This window comes from Sphaeramia orbicularis, chromosome 19 (assembly GCF_902148855.1).
Source record: "Sphaeramia orbicularis chromosome 19, fSphaOr1.1, whole genome shotgun sequence".
Classification (NCBI taxonomy): Eukaryota; Metazoa; Chordata; class Actinopteri; order Kurtiformes; family Apogonidae; genus Sphaeramia; species Sphaeramia orbicularis.
In genome coordinates, this window is record NC_043975.1 from 45,501,425 (window position 1) to 45,523,432 (window position 22,008).

General features: G+C 40.6%; 1 long non-coding RNA gene across 1 annotated transcript; it reads right to left on the reverse strand.

Moving 5' to 3' along the window:
* Window positions 1–19,331: 19,331 nt before the first annotated feature.
* On the reverse strand, window positions 19,332–19,906 carry LOC115410332 (uncharacterized). The gene is made up of 3 exons (XR_003934081.1): window positions 19,869–19,906; window positions 19,758–19,805; window positions 19,332–19,624 (listed from the first exon to the last, which is right to left on the reverse strand). It is a non-coding gene; the product is annotated as an uncharacterized LOC115410332 (long non-coding RNA).
* Between the last annotated feature and the right edge of the window lie 2,102 nt (window positions 19,907–22,008).

Below are 22,008 nucleotides of genomic sequence, written 5' to 3' on the forward strand. Positions count from 1 at the left end.
CTAGTAGAATATGAACATTTGAACAGGATCTTAAACTGTAATGTCTGTAAAACATAATTTACATTTGAACACAGGAACATTTTGTGATATAACATTAGATCCTGTTCTGATCAAATAAAAATGTGTTTAGTATTTGTGCATATTTCAGATGTAATTCAATTCTTCAAGAAAATAATCATTTAAAAAATAAAGAAAGAAACAAAAAATTGCCTTTTTAACAGTATTGTGATATGTCGCGATATATCGTATCGTGATCCTAGGATTGTGATTTGTATCGTATTGCCAGATTCTTGCTGATACACAGCCCTAGTTGTGAAGGGTTCATTTACTGTTTGACCTGCCTCTAGTCCCCATCCAGCTGTTAATTCAGTTTATACCATGTACAGTAGCTTCTGGGTGATGGGGTTTAATCAAACAGATAATGAGGGATTTCCCACATGACTGATGTAGGTCCACCAGAACCTCAGTCTTTCACACACACACACACACACACACACACACACACACACACACACACACACACACACACACACACTCACACTACTTTTATAGACTCGCTCTAACAGGAAAATGTCTTTAGTTTTGGAGTTTGAGGAAATAGCAGGTAAAGAAAACAGTGATCCTTCCTCTGGGGGAGGGCAGTCTCTGCTGCCTCTCCTTACCTCTGCCTTACCCCTCACTTTTTTATGCCACATAAAAAAATCTATTGACAACTTCCCATCTCTCTGTCAGTACCCTTTTCTCCTCTCCAAACATTCTTGACATCCACCTCACTGTGGTATATTCTTTTCTGCCTTTACTTTTTGTTCAGTTCAGTGCTGTTCCTTTTCTCCTCCTTTCCTTCAAACCTTCTGAAAAGTCAATCATGTTATGACAGCTTGAGTTTGGTGCCTTTCAACAGAATTCAGAAACCATAATTCCACATAACAACATCTATGGGGAAGCCTCAGTTCTAGGATTACGTCTACATTAATCATCCATCCACCCATCCATCCATCCATAAATCTTCTCTTTGGTCTTCCTCTTCGCATGGTAACGCCATCATCATCCTCCCACCAATATATTACATATAGATGTCCAAACCATCTCAGTCTTGACTCCCTCATTTTGTCCCCAAATGTCCAACCTGATCTGTCCCTCTTGTTCACTCAGTTCTACTCCTGCCCATCCTTGTCACTCAAAAAGAAGATCTCAACATCTGCTCAGTTTTTAGCCTTATTGGACAACAATGCAACAGTTACTTTTTAGGAGGATTTTGTGTTTTTCAACTGGACACCCTCCTCCCAGATGCATGTGGCCTAAACCAGGTATCTGAATCATTGAGCCCATGCCTATCCAGCACCAACTTTACATGCTAATTGTTTTCCACAAAAATAGTTTTGACTCTGGTGCAAATTATTCTTAACAAAATATATGAATGTGTTTTAAACTAAAAGACATTCATGCAGATATAGAGGCATTCATCAGCCAACATGGACCCATATTCTTTCACTTTCACTCCTTTCATACAAGCTACATTCATATATACTCCACACAGATACCAAAAGAAAAGGGAGTGGCATACATACAATGACATCATAGATGGTTAAGGTTGAAAACAGGCTAGGGATGGGAATCGATAAGAATTTAATGATTCCGATTTCTTTGCTTATCAATTAAATTCCTTATTGACTCTCTAATTGATTGTCATTGGGTGAGGGAATAAAAGAGTACAAATGGGTGTGTTTGCATTAACTGTCTTTTATATTTCCATGTGCACAGAAAATATAACATATACAGTATGCACAAATAATAGGAACAGATGATGCCAGGTCCGGTTTGGGGGGGTGGGGGGGGCGGCACAGTGAAAGTGAAACTTTCTCTTCCATTGTTGTGCACCTCATTTCCTTTCCTCTACCTTCAGAAACTTTTATTTAAGGGGGCAGGATGTTTGTTGCCCGCACCAGAACCCGGCCCAGAAAATCGCTCTGCCACTAGATTCACAAGCGTCACTAAGTAGCGAATCAAATACGTGGCATTCCTGTAAATGAATCACATGCTGTGGAAAATGTTTGAGCATATTGGAGGGGTTTCCCCTTTTTGAAGAAATGGAAGCTTTTCAAGTGTTAAAAGTGGCCCTGCTGTCGTCTTTTTGGAGCGTTTCATCCTTAACGCCATGTTGGCTACGTCCTGAGCAAAACAATGCAGCATGTGTGTGACGTCATCACGCATGCACAATGAAGGTGGAATTGATAAGCAGAATCGTTAAGCAAGCAGGCAAACAATTCAAAGGAATCAAACTACTGGGAACCAGTTCTCAAAAAGGACCAGTTCTCACTTCCCTTCCCTACAGGTGGTGTGAGATATTTGACAGAATGGAGCTGGAGAAAGTCTAAAGCCAGAGGAGTGCCGGATGTTTTCAGTAGCAGTGGTGATCAGCTCACTGAGGTGATGCCACCTGAGGCAAAGACCTGTAGAGTATTTAGCACTGGCCAGGCCTCCGACCTGCTCCTCCTCAAAGCCCTTCAACATGACACCAACCGGAGCACAGCAACTGCTCCTGTCCAAAACCATAGTCAGCTGGGTCAGATTTCCGCTGTGGTTTAGATTTGCATCAAATAAAGTTACATGTTTATCAAAGGAAAAACCGAATGAGGACGATAAGCTCAATCTTCACAGCTGCATTTGTCTCCTGAGTTTAACTATGTGGTTCACTTTGACTTCCTGTGGAACAGCTGACTGATGTTCGAATGATCATGGTGTGACTTATTCTATCTATGAAATCAAGAGCTGACTCTACTTCTGCCCACGTGTATCTCTGATAATTCAGTTCTCCATCCAAAATCTCCACACAGCGTCAGCATTAGAGTTGGGAAAAAAAAAAAAAAAAAGCTCCAGGGTTTGTGAGGTGCAATTTAAAGGCTGCTGACAAGGCCTTTCTCACCAAACCTGCCCTAAAAGTGCAGCTTGGTGTTTTCGAAGACAGAGGCAGGAAAAGCAGCTTATTCTAATTCAAAGCGTTGCTTGTAGCCTGGGTGGTGGGTTCAACAAAGTAACACCTCCTGGCTAATTTTGGACGCAGAAGCTATTTGTTCCATGCTGTCTCAGTTGGACTGTTTTAGCATTCTCCACATTAACGGGCCCGTCATAAATCATGCTGTATAACAAATGGACTTATCCTCTGCAGATAGTGCCGCTCCTCTCTGAGCTGAGAACAAGAAAAGCAAAGGTCAAATGATTAGCCTTGGTATGCCCGTGTGCCTTTAATGATTGTGCTGAACCTTTGTGTTGGGCGCGTGCCTCCTCAGCACATGTAGCGCTTGTTAAATACAGAACACAGAGATAAATTAATGAAGGCTCCTTCCTGCTGCTTCTTTGGCCTCTGCATAACCTAGCAGTGATGACTGAGCAGAAACATGGCCACATCGTAACTGCACTGAAACTCTGTTAAAGCATCCACAACTATGCCAAACTCACTTAGCAGCCACACTGTAATTAATCCACCATCTGTAGAAGTAAAAGCATGTGGAAATGAAAATGCTTTTAGAAAAAAAACAAAAAACAAAAAACAAATCACTGTGTTGGTCAATGGACGTCCATGTCTAACAGTGGCATGTCAAGGATGATCCATTTATCTGTTATTAGTTGGACAATTTTAAAGCAAGTGGTGATTATGACAGTTTTAATAAGTGATAAATTGCCATTACTGCTCCTAGCTGTGTGTGATACCGTACTCAAATCTCATTTCAGTTGTAGATCACAGGGGTTTTACATACTTTCTGCTGGAAAACGGTTTTGACCATTTAAGTTAATAATCTCTTACCATTTATTCTATCTGAACTGAAATGTAGGATGGCTGGACATGACATGTGTTTGTGAAAAGGGACAAAAAAGGACTTATTAATTATCTTTACCCCAATAAAAACTAAATGTATAGACCAGGTGTCGGCAACTTTAAACACTCAAAGAGCCATTTCGACCCGTATCCCACAGAAAAGAAAACACAGGGAGCTACAAAACCCTTCTGACACTAAAATGAACATAAGACTGCATACTGCATATTTCATCTTAACCTACTGAGACCCAGGAAATGTCAGCAAAGTACAAGCTTTTTTGTTTTTTATTAAATAAGTGCCTATATTGGAAACATCATGATGCAACAGTTTTTTTCAGATGCAGTTTTTAAAAATTTATGGAATGTCCTTTGGGATGGACAGTTTTCTTTTTCTTGTATAAAGTTGTGAAACCCATAGCTGGGAGGAGGTTAATACTATGTAGAAAGAAAAAATGATCTCTATGAGGTTCAGCAGTGGACAGCGCTACGGTTACCTGTGCCTTATGAACAGGTTCAGCACTGGACAGCGCTACGGTTACCTGTGCCTTCAGCACTGGACAGCACTACGGTTACCTGTGCCTTATAAACAGGTTCAGCAGTGGACAGCGCTACGGTTACCTGCGCCTTATAAACAGGTTCAGCACTGGACAGTGTTACGGTTACCTGTGCCTTATGAACAGGTTCAGCACTGTACAGCCCCAAGATAGCTCTGTTCAATGCAGTAAAGCAAATATCCTCCTGAGACCCAGCAATGCATTTTTGTCCTTTGCAGTGGACAAGAGTTTCACATCTTCACTTTAAAATAAAAAAAATTAAATAATGTCCACTGAAAAGGACATTATATTTAAAAAAAATAAAATAAAATAAAATAAAAAATGTATCTGAAAAAACTGTGGCATCATGCTGTTTCCAATTAAGGCAATTATTTAATGTAAAATGGCTAAAATGTTTATTTATTGAGTCTCAGCAGGATATGTGTACCCTGAAAAGAAAAAAAAGGAAAAAAAGGTACCTCCGCCTGCTCCTATCATTCACTTGACAGAGCCGGCTCTAAGAGCTGTTATGATCACGACCAACACATCCTTAATCAGAATGCAGGCTTTAACCTCATCCACTAACGAATAAAACTGACGGTTTAAACCTTTGGCCATTATTTGACTGAAAAAAAAAATTAATCACATTTTATTTTTATGTTACAAGATCAACCATAATCTTCAAATTTAAAATTACATTTAAAAAAACATAACAAACTCAAATAAAATTAATTTAAATTAAATTGTCATTTCTCATCTTCCCAAAGCCACAGGGAGCCACAGTAGAGGGATGAAAGAGCCACATGGGGGTCCGGAGCCGTGGGTTGACCACCCTTGGTCTAGACCGTTCTGAGTACTATACCTCTACTATCAATTTAATTCTTTACCCTGAAGCTTCATGCATATCAAGTGAATGTGCAAAAGCTCATGGTGGGAATGTTCAACTTCAATTATATCAAACATGTATCATAAACATCGACAGTTACAAAGAAAAAGCTTCCGTTACTGCGTTGGACATGCAGAGTTTTTTCTTAAAGATAGTTCTTCTTATGTTCATTCTGGAAATAACAGCAAACACAAGCATCTCAAAGATTGAAGTCAGAAGCTGAGATACAGATTAGGGAACAACTGAACCCAGTTTTTCCAGAACATCCTCAAGGTTTCTGTCTTCAAATAATGTTCAGCTACACTTTCTCACTCCCAGCTCATTACATACAGGAAACCCCCTTGTTTCTGTGCAAGAACGTCCAATGCCTTCGATTCACTTGGGTTAGGTTCTGGCATAAGTGTTGGGGGAGTCCTCAAATACTAAAGACAAAAGGAGAAATGAAAAAAAAGGAGAAATGCTAGAATAAACAGATGAGTAACAGGTCCTATTTCATGCTTTGTGTTCCACCACGACCAACCACTGATATGTCTGTGACTCGTTCAATTTCCAATATTTAATGACTTCCAAATGACTTGACATTGAGTTCTATGTGGAACCCTCTGTTTTGCACTATAGAATGTTCTAGTGTTTGACTTAACCCATATGGACCCAGTGTAATTTTTGTGGCTGTTCCCAAATGATTTTTTCTCTCTATTTGACCTTTCCTAAGTGATTTATCACCGTTTGTTATAATATTATAATACTTGCAGTTTTTTCCAGTGAAAATCATCTATTTTCCTGTTTAATTCACTGATCATGTAGATGTTCATTAAAGTTCAGAGTAAATTCAAAGGTTATTAGATCAAAACAAACAAAAAAAAAGAATAAATAGTGTCTTTTTCAGTCCAATCTGTCAATAAGTGAACATAAACCCAGTGTGTCCATCCACTGTCATTGATCCAACTCCATGGGTTTTACTGGGGAATCAATGTTGTAGAAGATGATGGTGTTTCCACGGTAACTATGGAGCCTCTGAACGTCCAAATGGGTCATATCTGATGACCATGAAAAGATGAAGAACTGTATTTTACACCAATTATTGACATGGATTGATAGGATTAGTGGATCAACAGGAATTAAACAGTTTAGATCAGTAGATGGTTTAGGTTAAAGGCGGACGTTTGGGTCTTTAAGGGTTAAAGCGGACGTTTGGGTCTTTAAGGGTTAATCTGTTGATTATTCACGGTGAACGTAAGTCAAATTAAACATCATAACAATCCCAGCTGCCTCTTGAAGAACCCCTTTGTCCATCCTGACGCTGGGTTCAGTCCAACCATCTAAGGGTCCAACAGAGTAATGCATGCAGCACAGAAAAACACTGGAGCAAACTGCTTTATGTACTGCTTAAAATGCTCGCTGAGGACTTCATTCTCACTAACTCCATTCTCCGCACTTTCTCCCCAGGCCTCCATGCTCAACATCCCGGCCATTTACTCAGTTTCGATCCCCAGCTTATGGCCAATTATTAGCACAGCTATAGGATGCAAAGTCCAGAGTCAGCAAAACCACAGTGCAAACACTCATTTAGCATGCCATCACAGGCAGGAGGGAAGAGGAGGAGGAGGGAGAAGAGGAACGGAGGAATGGAGCTTCCCCAAATAGGATGGAAATGACAGCAGTGGAGGGAGGGGGAATGCTGGGGGAGGGGGGGCTGTGTTGCGCTCTGCACAGATGCTAGGTAGAGAGAGAAGATCATAACGAAACTGTGCAGCCAGCAAAATGCAAATGGAGAAAGAATACTATGCAGGTAAAGGCTACTAGAAGAAAAAGACTTTTTTCTCTCATTTGGTGCTTTATAAAGTCAGGTTTTAAATTTTAAATATATATATATTGAATGGATGGGGAATGTTGAAAATAGATTAGTTTTCACCATGCGGAACCAATCATAGAAACTGATAGGAAAGAGGGTTAGTCTGTGACTGTTTAAAGTGGGCTGGAGTCCCACAGTGGGCTTTACATGTGGGGGGGGGGGGGGGTCTGTCAGCGTGGCGTCAGGATCCAGACTTGTACAGTTCAAGTCATTCACCAACATGAATGAGCAGATTACAGTCTGTCACAGATGTCATTCATATTTTAGTTTCTCTAAATGAATATAAAGTTATTTGGAATTTATGACAATTAGGAAATTAAATGAAATATGAGATCAACCCCCAGTGCACACCACCTGAACAGGACTACTGAACTGACATACTATAGCTTTATGAATTTTTTTTTTTCTTTTTAAATAGCTTGATTGTGTTGTGGTCGGTGTTTTCTGAGAGGATTCATAAAATTAATCTAATCTGATTGTATAATGCAGTGATTCAAACAACAGAATCCATGTATGAATGAGGAGGTGAGCCCACTTCAGATGATCAGATTTCAGTTTGTAAATGAACAGAATGTTAAAGGTGAAACTCATTTTTACATAAATGGTGCCTGGAGAACAGATTAATAAAGGATTATCCACAGATTGATCATGTTCTGAAGTTATAACATGTTAATGTCGGTGCCTAATGCTGTACTCATTCTAAGGATACGTCACATGACCCTGGACCAGTGCCTCCACATGTAGACTTCTGAATGTACCATTAACACCTGATGTTCATATTTTAAATGTGTCTGCATGTCAGTACACAGAGGGTCAGCTGCTGCTGTTCACAGTAGGTGGGATGGCGTTGGTCATTGGTCAGCTGGAGGATCAGGAGGTTCAGTGGGTTCAGTCCAAGAACGTACTCAGAGGTTTGTTCAACTGAGAAATATATGATACAACCACGAACTGAGGATATGTACAGGAAAACTACACCTGTATCCAGTCTAACTCTAACCCTGGTGTTAAACTACACCTGTATCTACAGTCTACCTCTACAGTGATATGGTCCAGTTTCAACTTCACTGTCTGACTGTTCTGAGATTCCATCTGGCTGTGGACTGACTGTGGTCATTCTTTACCTTTGAAGCAGCTTTAACTCTGATTTACAACACATTACTTCTTCTCCACCCCTCTCATTTCCAAGGCTAAACTTTCTTTCTGAATGTGACCTCTGACCCCTATGTGGATCAGGGTCTCATAATGCATAGCTGCTCTGGTTCTCGTCCTGTTCGGCTGCTGTGGATGAAATGAACAGAGCTGCACCCTGATTAACAATCAGGGCAGAGCTGCTTATTCTCACACTTCTCTGTGATTCATGATCTGCAGGCTGTGAGTGAGTGCAGGGTCACAAAGTCTTTTCATGAGTTATGAGAGTATTTAGTGGGTACTAGAGGGCCATTAGTGCTGGCTAATCACCACAGGTGTGTATATGAGTCTGCCCTGTGGATGGAGTTAATTGGAAGTAGGAAGCCCACAGAATGAAGCAGGGGTCCCACTGACAGAATGTGTGTGTGTGTGTGTGTGTGTGTGTGTGTGTGTGTGTGTGTGTGTGTGTGTGGTGGGTGGTGGTGGGGGGGGGGCATGGGGGTCAGCGGTCACATGACTGTTTAGAGCAACTCATCTAAGTCTAGAATCAGAGCTAGGGGAGAGAACTCAATGCTATAATCACAGGAGATGTGACATTTTTGCTTGTTTTGTGTTTCAGTAAATTATGATAACAACCCCAATAAAAAAAATGGTGAAACCGTGCTGTGTGCAGGGTAAAGTTAAAAATTAAACCAAGATTGGAAGATGAAATAGTTCTGTATCATTCATCTCTGTACCTTGTGTACATTGAAAAATAGTACAAAATAAAATTTCATGTCATACGCTATGTTGTTATTATGTGAAAATGGAATCCTGCTCAGTTGTGTTGGCTCTGAGGAAGCGTTGTCAGCTGGGATGCACCGATACCAATACCAGTGTCGGGTATCGGGTTCGATACTCACCGTGTGTACTTGTACTCGTACTCATAAAAGTACTCCGATACAACCGCACCAATACCACTTACGGCAGGGTGACATTCCCAGTTCAGTGCAGCAGGTATGAGGAGGAGGAGTAATGTCAGCAGTGTGGAGATTTAATGAAATGAACGACGGTGACAAAAGTAACATTACAGACACAGACGGATACGGACGGAGCGTTCTGTCTGTCCTCTGAGTACCGTAATTTCCAGTCTATAAGCCGCTACTTTTTTCCACACACTGTGAACCCACGGTTCTAAAATGACGTGGCTAATTTATGTTTTCTCAGCTAACAATTGATCCGGCTGACGAAGAAGGAAATACCTTGGCATCAATGAAGCGATGGTGAGAGACGGGGTGAGTACGGCTTATAGTCAGGTGCGGCTTATAGTCCGGAAAGTACGGTACATTCAGTCTGTTTTCCAGGTGCTGGCGGATGCATACCCAGACGGAGAATACCAGCGGGAACCATGGAGGTAGAGGATCTGTTCAAAGAGTGACTGTGTGAGTTAGAGAAAAACTGCTTACAGATTTATGACAACTACCCTCAGCAATATCAACATTAGTATCACATTAGTGTTACCTCTGTCGTCTACAGGTTTATTATTACTGACTTTCTACTTCTCAAAAAACTTTCCTTTTCTTTGTGGTATTTGTCCAGTATGGTTAATTCAGAGTGGCACCCTCTGGTGGATTAATTGACAACGCTCATTCCAATACATTAAATGTCAGTAGCAGCACTTTGTTCCAGTCAGACTAATGACAACGACAATAAAGCACATTTACAAAAGGAACTAACAACTGGAATGGGATTATTAAGTACTCATATCTGTACTCGGTATCAGCAAGTACTCAAATGTAAGTACTTGTACTTGTACTCAGTCTGGAAAAAAGTGGTATTGGTGCATCCCTAGTTGTCGGGATTTGAAGGCCTTCGTGCTGGTCTGGGGTCAGTGCTGTCTTCACAGATGGACATCGTAATCTGCATGTTTTGGACAACCAACTTCCACCCAGTAGCTGTTCTGTACTTCAACAGTCTACTGTAGCACCACCAAGTCTGACCTGGTATCCAGGAGTGAATAAGTTCCAAAAGTGGTCAGAGCTGTCATATCCACAGTCACCACACACACTACAGTGACTGTGTGAGATTGGAATGGTTCACCTCAGACAGCTTCTGTGTCGTCCACAGCTCATTCACCTCAGGGATGACGTACATACGCCCTCTAAATGTTCAACCATTCCCTCTGACAATTACATATCTTCTGAAAAGGACTGCACTCACTGCCAGAGGAAAACTAGCTGCAGAGACTGAGATGCTGCATTCATCATCCCTCAGACCACATGCTGGATTTGGTCATGGCAATCACTGCATTGAGCCTTAACATTTAGTCCAAATCCACTGGTTTTTAGCTTTGGTGGCTGGAGAAGAAGCCCTCGCAGTGACACGAGACAGTTTGCACAGTGTTTGGATCGACACAATGCTCTTTCTGTTCTTCCAAATATTTAATTCATCATCTGACACATCACTCAAACTGTCATTGTCACTAGCTGAGTTTCATTTATCCTCAGAAATGCGCAAAATGTAAATTGCACAATAGAAAACTGCTAATGGAAACACTGAAATGTTGCAAAAACTGATAAAGATCGAAAAAAAAAAAAAAAATTCCGCTCTAATGAGGTGGTTTTGGAAATGTTTGGATATAGAAATATAGTGTAAAAGTGTACTGTAAACCCTTTTAGTTAATTTGGACCCATGTGGTCCCGGTGGTTTCAGTCCAATGGTCTCCCTTTTGACCCTGTACTCAGAACAGGTGGTTCTAGTTGGTTCTGTCCAATAGACACTGGCTTTAGTGGAGGAACTGCTTCCCCAGGGCAGGACAAGTCTGGGGACACCAGAGGGTCCAGAACATCACACAGTTCAGTAAACGGTACCCGGGTCACTAGGAAATTCTGGATCCACAACTGGTTGGTGAATTCCTGATGTCCCATAAATCCATAGTGTGTGTCCATAAATACAGACTTTTCCTTGGGCTGATTCTGCGTTCCCTTCTTCTGCAGTTGAAGACAGTGCAACAGCAGGAGATGAACCCACACTACAGTGGAAACACCCAGGAGGTTCTGCCTTCAACCAGAACCAGAACACAACTAGACAGGACTGCACCCCAATAAACACATGTGGACAGACGGGACTGGACTAGAACCACACAGCAGAACAAAACACAATGGAAACACCTACAAGTAGGAACTGGACTGGGTCCAAACTGGACAAACTGGACTGGGTCCAAACTGGACTGGGTCCAAACTGGACCAGCTGGACTGGGTCCAAACTCGACAAACTGGACTGGGTCCAAACTCGACAAATATGGGTTTGATTTTACTGAAAACTGTCATTAAATCCAGACAGTGACAGATATTCTTAATGATCAGTGTCTGAGTTGTCCGTTCTCTCGCTCCACTTCTCCATCACTCATAGGTAGTAGTGATCATTGTCTAGTTTGTTCTAAGAGTGATTATCATTAGGACTTTGGTGAATTCTATACCTCCTGTTGCAGTTGCTGCTGTGTCACCAGTTCATTGCAGGGCTGACATATATACATGTGATCAATAGCGGTGTAAGAAAATATCGGCTCTACAATATATTGCAATTTTTCATTTCACAATACTGTATCGATATTAAAAAGTACTGTATTGATATTTTTAGATATTTATTCAAATGCTGATATGGCGGAGGTTCACTTTTGTTTTTTGGTTTTCTTTTTTGTTTATATTTTATTTATTATTATTTAACACTGTTTTATTAAATAATGGTAATTTGAAGCATCCTAAAAGCATTTTTACTGTCTGAGAGGCAGATGTTAGTTCCTTTAGAAACTTGGAGAATTTGAAAAATGTTGTGATATAGCATTAGATCCTGTTCTGATCAAATAAAAATGTGTTTAGTATTTGTACATATTTCTGGTGTAATTCATTTCTTCCAGGAAATTAACTTAAAAAACAAAAGAAACAAACAAAGCATTGCCTTTTTAACAGTAACATGATATTTTTATTCTATTGTTTTTATTTGGCAGTGGTTTATTGTTCTTATTTATCTATTTTATTTATTTATTTTGTTATTTTTAATTTAATGGCTTTGTAATCTATTCTTGTATTTTATTCTTTTATTTGGGTTTTATTTATTCTTCTGTATGCACTTTTTTCTTTTTTGTACAGTTTCTGTCTTTAAATCTATTCTGTATTTTATTTTTCTATTTTGGTTTTAATTATTTTTCTGTACAGCACTTTGGTCCACTGCAGTTGTTTTAAAGTGCTTTACAAATAAAGTTGGATTGGATTGGATTGATATATCATGATATATCATATCGTGATCGTAGTATTGTGATTCGTATCGTTTTGTCAGATTCTTGCCAATACACAGCCCTAGTGATTAAGTTCATGTCTTTGGCCTAATGACGACGGGATCTGAGGTGACTCATCTGTGCCCTGTCCTGACTTGTGACTCTGGATACCCCCCCCCCCACACACACACACACCTGTCTCATCTGATTAGATGGACACCCCTCATGCCCCCCCCCACCCCACCCTACTGCATCTTTACAGACTGGACCTACATCTGTAAATGGACGTCCATCAGTCCTGGTCTCATCTCCAGTCTGTCCGTCCATGGGAGTGGATCTGTCCTTCACTGTGGTTCTCCCTCAGGTTTCTCTTTTTCCCACTGGGTTTTTGGAGGGGTTTTTTTGTCCAGAAGGGTCTAAGGACAGGGGATGCCCGGGACATTAATCCATTTCCTTCATCTACTGTTTATTTGACTGTTGTTTGTTGTTTGTGATATAAGGCTGAACAAATAAAACTGAATTGAATTTGGATGGTGGGAGGAAGCTGGAGAACCCGGAAAGAAGTCACAGAGACACAGAGAGAACATAAAAACTCCACAGAATTGTTCTTTTTAAATCACTATTTTATTCATCTATTTTTGAGGTATTAGTGTAAAAAATACTGTTCTTTTAAGCATCAAAATCAAATCAAATAAATGTGTGCAAATGTGGTATCTTTGGAACAAGAACCAAACATTTTTTGTGCTTAGAGGGAAACTATTGATCAAATGTGAGAAGTTTCAGTGAAGCAGTACCAGGTTAAATGTGTTTGGATGGTTCCTTGTCTGCGGTTCTCAGTGTCATCGTACAGTCTTCATCTCCTTGTTGTTCTCTACAGTTTCCTCTAGTGTGACTGACTTGTTGTGCTGATGTGCTGACTCCAGGTTCTCATCTCCAGTGAGGGTGATTAGTGGAGCTGGAGAACAACCTGGCAGCCTGACTCATCAGGGACCCTGAGGGGGATGGGGTGGGGGCCGGGAGGTTGGCCCCACTGGCCTCCATCCGCCCTCGGGCTCAGCCGCTCTACATCCCATCTCCTCCATGTCCTCATGATGGAGGAGATGGGATGTAGAATAAAGAGAAGTATTGCCATTTTAAAGCCAATTTAAAGCAGTTAGTGGAGATTGCAGAGAACACGCATACGGCAACAGAAATACTAACATTTACAGATTTAAAAAGGATTAATACGAAGGTAAAACTGAGTCAGATTTGTGTTTTTAATTGTCATTAAAGTTTTTCAGTTATTACTTGTGTTGACTGTGGTATTTTTTTTGTTTTTTTTTAAGAACCTAATTTACATGATATTCTACTTATTAGTTTGATTTTGTCATCATTTTCATTTTTTTCTCATTGCTTTTAATCAATGAGTGACATGTTTCTTTTTTATATTTTCTATGCTGTTTTTTATCAGATTTTAATTTGTTTTTATGATGGTTGTATTTTGTTGTTCTTAGCCCACTTTGCACCGTGTGTTATCACTGTTTTAACTTACTTATTACCTCCACCAGGAGGTATTGTAATCGCTTTGCTTTGTGTGTTTGCATGCGTGCGTGTTTGTTTGTTTGTTAGCAAGATAACTCAAAAAGTTATGGACAGATTTTCATGAAATTTTCAGCAAATGTTGATACTGGCACAAGGAAGTAATTATTAAATTTTGGTGATCGGGGGTGGGGGTGGGGGGGCACAGGGGCCCACTGATCTGCCTTGGCAGAGGTCTGTGCTCCCCGAGTGCTTTTCTTGTTTACTTATTTAATCCCTTGTTTTATGTTTCGTGTACTGCACTTTGGCCAGCTGTACAGTTCTTAAAGTGCATTATAAATAAAGTTAGTATGGTATGGTATCATCTGTGTTTGTTTATTGTTTGTCTTCACACCTGTTTGTTGCATGTTTTGTCTTTATGTTTGTCTGTCTGTCTGTCAACACAAACAAGGACAATGGCTCAGAAAAAATAGAAAATAAACCCAAGCTGCATAACAATATCTTTTCTTTTTTCCTGACAGACTAGGACTGGGAACCGAGTCATTTCAGTTCTAAATCTGTCACATTTGATGGGCATTGGTGACCTCAGTTCTGAACATGGTGAGTTCAGATTGGGTCTTTAGACTCACTGGCTTTCAGAGAAACCCTGATCATATTCAAAACTGACATTCCAGACTGATCTCATGAAACTGCCTTGTTTATCACGCCAGTTCTTATGGCATTTGGCGTTCTATATGTACACATTTTCGTCCTTTCGCGAGTTATTCAACGCCATTTGATCGTGTGTCAATGTACGCCAACCTTAACCCCTAACCCTAGAGGCATGTATTGACAAGAAACTGACAATACAATATAAATCACAATACCAGGATCATGATACAATATATCATGATATACCATGATACTGTTAAAAAGGCAATTTTTTGTTTCTTTTTTTTTTAATGATTATTTCCTTGAAGAACTGAGTTACACCAGAAATATGCACAAATACTAAACACATTTTTATTTGATCAGAACAGGATCTAATGCTATATCATAAAATGTTACTGTGTTCAAACTTAAATTATGTTTGTATGTATCTATGTATGACACGTGTGGTTGTCAGTGCGTCGGTGTTTGTAGACTGGGCTGAGCTGCAGAGCCTGGTGATCCGTTACCGCACCATTGACATCCAGGATGAGCTATGAGATGTGGATCTGTGTGGAGACTGATCGCTCCAGAATCACAAATACAACAGTGATTTTTAAACCCTGCCAAGACACTGCTGGGGATCATTCCTGATAATTTCGTCAAAACAAGGCAAATTCAACGTTTTTGAATTGGATGTGGTGAGGACTAATAATGTTTATTAAGCTAATGGGATTTGAAGGTTGTAGTGTTTTGTTTGAGGTTTGAGGCATAACGTGAGAACATTCACCCACCACATAAACCACAGGTATCAAACATGCGGCCCAGGTGCCAATTCTGGCCCGCCAAAGGGTCCAGTCCTGCCCGTCAGATGAATCTGTGAAATGCAAAAATTATACTCAAGAAATTATCAATCAGTGGTGTCAAAATCATTTTAATTCAGGTTCCACATACAGACCAATTAAATCTCAGTTGGGTCAGACCAGTAAAATATTATCATAATAACCTATAAATAATGAAAAACGATCTTTGTTTTAGTGTAAAAAAAAGTACAATTACATGAAAATGTTTATATTAACAACCAAAAAATGTGAATAACCTGAACAAATATGAACAACTTTAAATGTCTTAAGAGAAGTAAATGCAATTTTACCAATATTCTGCCTGCAGGGCTCTAGATTTTGACCGAAATGGGCGCATATGCGCCAATAATTTCGGGTGTGTGACTTAGTATGAAATCATGGTTCCACTCATGCGACTAGGAATGTAATGATAACCGGTATAATGATAAACCGAGGTAAAATTTCTGACAGTTTGTATTACCGTTTAAATTCTAATTATTATGATGATAACTGTGTTCGATTACCACACCTAGAAAACTCACGGTACCGTTCATTTCCTGAAGAAGCAGCGGCACTCCAGGCGTGTGTGTGCACTTTGTAATGTTTGGCCTCTGAAAACATGGCGGAAGGCACCTGCACGGACAGAGCTCCAAAGATTCGGGGATAGGGGCTCCCGCATAGACCCGGTCTGTCCGACTGCGGGTCCGTCAGAGTGCACGAGCGCACAGGCCCAGTCCGTCGGAGCGTGCACGCACGGACCCGGTCCATCCGACTGCAGGTCGGTCTAAACAAGCATGCGCACGGACTCAGTCTGTCCTAGCAAGCGAGCGCACAGACCCGGTCCACGCTAATGTTAACCCCTCCCCGGCCCCCACTGATTCAGATCCTCACCCAACACTGAAACTGTCTGAATATAGATACTCAGGACAAACTCATGTCAGTTCAAATGAGCCCAAATGAGTGAGCTTCAACTGTACAAAGACACCTGATGTGTGTAAAAACCAAAGGAGAGGAGGCTTTATGAACTGAAGGACATTCAACAGTAAATCCACTGACTGACCTCCAGAGGAACTGGACCATATGACACTGTTGGGACTGGTCTGTCACTGACCAGGACTGAACCACTGATCAGTCTGGATCAGATCACCACTGACCAGTCTGGATCAGATCAGCCTAACATGTTTTAAAATCCTCATTCTTTCAGAATGTTTACATTTATTCATGAAACAGTTCAGGAAAATACGACTGTGTTTCACTTTCTGTTTGAGTGTGTCCAATAGTGGATATGTGTGACACTGAATGATTTGATCTGGAGAATGTTCAAACAAACTTCACTATGACCTGTCCAACTACTTTTTTTCCACACTCAAAAACACCTCAGGAATCAATAGGAGAATTGGTAAGGAATTGGATAGATAAGCAGAACTGATAATGGCATTGATATTGATCAAATCCTATCAGTTCCCATCCCTGGTGCAGATATCTCTTGTGTCCATAAGGTTCCAGCTTAAATCACATTCGTATGTTTGTTGTTTACATGTTATTACTTGAATGTTTCTGCAACAAAAAGTGCATTGTGCATATTACTTTATTAGTTTTTTTCAAAATACAACTTGGTTATATTATTCAGTGTGTGTATTGGTACTTTTTGAACATTTTGAACACATTTCAACAATACTGCGACAATGATAACTGTGATCATTTTGGTCACAACAACCATGATATGAAATTTTCATATCGTTACGTCCCTAGTTGACATCATCAGTGACGACTGAAAATCTGTGGAATAAAGCAGTTGGCTGTAACAAATTGTGTGATTTGTCCTCCATCCCTAAGAACCACCTACAATACCACAAAGTTCTTTTCTACCAATCAATATAGGACTTTAATGCAGCAGAATTATGTTTTTTTCTTTTGTAATCTATTCAAACACCTTATTCCAGGTTGTTAACATTGATTAGTAAGGGTATTACTTGATATATCCACACGAGTTTTGCTTTGGCCCCAAGTTTATAGTGGCCCTCCTAGATTTTTGCTGATGCGCCCAACTTTTTGGAGTTGGGAGCACCAGTGCTCCTAAGTCAAAAAGTTAGTCTAGAGCCCTGTGCCTGTTACTAAATATTTTATGTATTTGTAATGTAATGTAAGTTATAATGCACATGTCTAAATGATAAAGTGAGGCAGAATATTGTTAAAATTGCCCTTGTTTTTCCAAAGATATTTCAAGTTGTTAATGTTTTGAGATTTTTAAGGAAACACTGTGGATGTAAACATTATCCTAATGTAATTTTACTTTTTCACTGTTATTTTACTGGTCCGGCCCACTTGAGATCATACTGGGGTGAATGTGGTCCCTGAACCAAAATGAGTTTGACACCCCTGACATAAACAAACTTAAATAAAATGATTTCTGGGCAGTTGGGTTTAAGTTGGGGATATGACATCTGCATAAGATATTCCAGTTTATTTGGGCCATGCCAGTGCTGCGCAGTACTTCTTTAGTTTTTAAAGGAACATTGATTGATGGTTTTCACTTTGGTACTGTTTTTACTTTAAAACAAAGAAAAAAATTGCTTTTGTCACCATTTATAGTTTATTATAATAGTATTTTACTGGTCTGACTCACTTTAGATTGAATTGACCTAAAATGATTTTAACATCCTTGATTGTTAAGATCCTCAGTCTGTAATGATCTGAGTACGGTGACTGAACCCAAATGCAAGACCCGGAAGCAGACGTAAAAGTTTACAGTGTTTATTAAACACAGGTTTAACAGACAAGTCTTGGATAGTGATAGTATAAAGAATCTTGAGGTCACAGAGTTCAGGGTTCTTCACGGGGTTTGTGAAGTGGACCAGAGACAGACCCTCACAGCCCGGACCGAAAAAACACGTCGGATATCCGACTAGGGGAAGGCAGAGGGATGTCAGTAAACAGACCAGGTCAAACACGGTAAGGCAAACGGATAGGCAACAGTACATGGGGGACAGACTAGCTCACGTACCAGCAAAACAGGCAGAAAGGTCGAACACACGTAGAATCAACAGTTGCAGAGGCACAGACAGGGGTAGGGCAAAAGGCAGATGTCTTGAAAAACAATCTGGGTCAAAAACAGGCAGACAGACAAACAGGATCCAAAAACGCTGGTAAGTAACACACGAGGCGATACAAACTGGCACAGGACAGGGGAAAACACAGGGCTTAAATACACAAGAGGGAGGGAAGACAATGAGACACAGGTGGAGCAAATCAGGGCGGGGACAGGTAATCACACACAGGTGGAAATGATTAGGGAAAGGAAGCAAAGACACCAGACATGACACATGAGGAGAACTTAACACAATAAAACAGGAAGTGACAGACAAAACACACAAGACAGACAAAACCAGACTAATGTCTGGTGGCAGATGTGACACAATGTAATTTTTGCATTTTGCAAATTCTTCCCAGGGGCCGGATTGGACCCTTTGGCGTGCCGGTTGTGGCCCCTGGGCCGCATGTTTGACACCTGTGTCCTAGTGTGTCCACCCTCTGATAACTGGGGGTGTGGCTGTGTTCAGAATGAACCAATCCCATTTAAACTCATGTTAATGGTGGTCGGCACACACCTGACACCAGGCAAAGACCCTCTGATGAACCCCAAATACAGTTGGACTGGTCTACAGGCTGTTCCTCACATGTTCCAGTCTGAGCCATGGTCCTCAGAGAGCTTCCAAAGCATCAGTGAGCCTGACTGTTCAAAGGTCAAAGGTCAGAAGAAGGCATTAAATATACCATGAACACAGTGAAGACAGTCATCAGCAAGTGGACAAAATATGAACCAACAAGGACATTAACCACAACTGGTCATCCATCCAAAACTGAAGAAAAGACCAGAAGAAAACTGGCCAAGGAGGAGGACCAGAGGACGATGGCAAAACTGAAGGAGATAAAACAGTTTATACAGATACTAGTGATGAAGAACATATGACACCAATCTGACATGTGTGGACTCTGGGGTAGACCAAAACCTGATCCTGTAGACAAAAGGACCCGAGACCAAAACCTGATCCTGCAGACAAAAGGACCCGAGACCAAAGCCTGATCCTGTGGACAAAAGGACCCAAGACCAAAGCCTGATCCTGTGGACAAAAGGACCTGAGCCCAAAGCCTGATCCTGTGGACAAAAGGACCTGAGCCCAAAGCCTGATCCTGTGGACAAAAGGACTCCAGACCAAAACCTGATCCTGCAGACAAAAGGACCTGAGACCAAAGCCTGATCCTGCCAACAAAGGGACCAAAGCTTGGTCCTGTGGACAAAAGGACCTGAGACCAAAGCCTGATCCTGTGGACAAAAGGACCTGAGACCAAAGCCTGATCCTGCCAACAAAAGGACCAAAGCTTGGTCCTGTGGACAAAAGGACCTGAGACCAAAACCTGATCCTGTGGACAAAAGGACCTGAGACCAAAGCCTGATCCTGCTGACAAAAAGACCTGAAACTAAAGCCTGATCCTGCAGACAAAAGGACCCAAGACCAAAACCTGATCCTGTGGACAAAAGGACCAACGCCTGGTCCTGTGGACAAAAGGACCCGAGACCAAAACCTGATCCTGTGGACAAAAGGACCCGAGACCAAAACCTGATCCTGTGGACTAAAGGACCTTAGACCAGCTACATTTAAACAAACACATGTTAAATCATGTGTGAAAATGTGTTGTGGATGAACCCAAGGGTGAATGTTTAGTCCATAATTCCAAAGGTCTGTTTGGTGTAAACACAGCACTGGTCATCTCCAACAGAACACCAGAGCTACAGTGAAGCACGGTGGAGGCACCATCATGCTTTGGGCTGGAACTGGGGCCTTGGACAAGGTGGAGGTAGTTCAGAACAGTTCCAAATACCAGTCAGTGTTGGACCAAAACCTTCAGGCTTCTGCCAGAAAGATGAAGATGAAGAGGAACTTCATCTTTTAGTACGACAGTGACCCAAAGCCCACATCCAAACCAACCAAAGAATGGGTTCACCAGAAGAACATGAAGGTTCTGGAATGGTTAGAAGTTCTGGATTCATTCTCTGAGATATCTGCAATAACATAATACCCAAAACAACAACTGCTCATGTGTGTTTATGGAACATTGAGGCCTTTTCTCCATGTTCTTACTACACTCAGCTCCAGCTGTATTATTCAAATGTCCATGTTTAACCACAGACGCACCAGGGATGTGACCGATACACTGTACATTTCCTCACACTAGGACTTCACATCATACTCCAGAACTCAGCGTATGGAGCAGGTTTGTGCTGTTGTCTGTAGGAAACATCTAAACTTCTCTGAAGTATCTGCTCATTTCCTGCAGTTCCTTCCATATCCTCCTCCTCTCTCTGTACTCTCCTGCCACAGTCCACTCTTTCATTTTCTACACCTTGATTTCTTCCTCCACTTTTTTTTTGTTCTGTTTCCAATCCCTCCATCTCCTTCATTCATCTCCCCTCTCATTCTCTTTCTGTCCTGCAGCTACAATAGCAATGAGATCTTTTGCATTAAGGCCTTGACTGGCTGGGCTAAATGGGGCGGTGTGCAATTAGTTTTGCTAGTACTTATCTCATTAAAGTAAATGAATTATTGATTTAACGACACTCATGCTTTTAGAGGCAGGCCAGCTGCTAATATGACTCTCTCTGTTGTTTGAAAGAACACTGTCCATCTAAGGATGAAAAAAAAAATCTCTTCCCACTTTTCAACGGTCTGCCTTCACTGTTTTACACCATTTCCCCTCTTTGAATTTTTTTATCATCTGTCACAGGCGAAGTCACTCTTCTGTCACTCATTCAATAAGCACTTTTACCATAATCATCATCATCTTTAGTGTTTTAGTCTGTGTGATGTCCGTATAATTATGGTTTATATGTTCAAAGTCATAAAAAGTATTATTGACATCTAGGTGATTAATCTATGACTCATACTGGTCTGTGTCCTATTTTCCTTCAATAAAAAGTATTGGAAAAACAAAAAAAAAAAAAAAAAATACTGTTGAGATATACTAAGTTTGTTATTTTTCCAGATTGTGTAGCTGCTAAAAGCACTATTTTTCCGACACATGTACAACTATTATTCAGAATAACCTCCTTCCCATTGTATAGAATAACTGTATGTACCACTCAGTTTGAGCACAGTGTTGTAAGTAATGGTAGTAAACTTCAGTGCTATGGGTTCATACACATGTGTCTCCTTCGTCATGAACCATCTGTATTTATTTCTATTAAACACATCTTTCTGATCCTGATCCTGCCTTTACCTCATTCATAACAGTAATCTGGATACACTATCCTAGCTCAATTCAACGAGTAGTTCTTCTTATCAACCTAAAGCTGCTATGTGCTAACACCAGGCATGTTTGTCATTAAGTCATAGGACCAGTGTCCCTGGTCCATGGCAAGGTTATAATAGTTTTGGATTTTTCACTATAGTTTAGTTTCATTTAGTTTAGACTTTTTTTCTCTAATTCAGTTAGTTTTAATTCATTTTTAGAGCAGGTTTGCTAGTTTTTATTAGTTTTCATTTTTTTCTAAATGCTT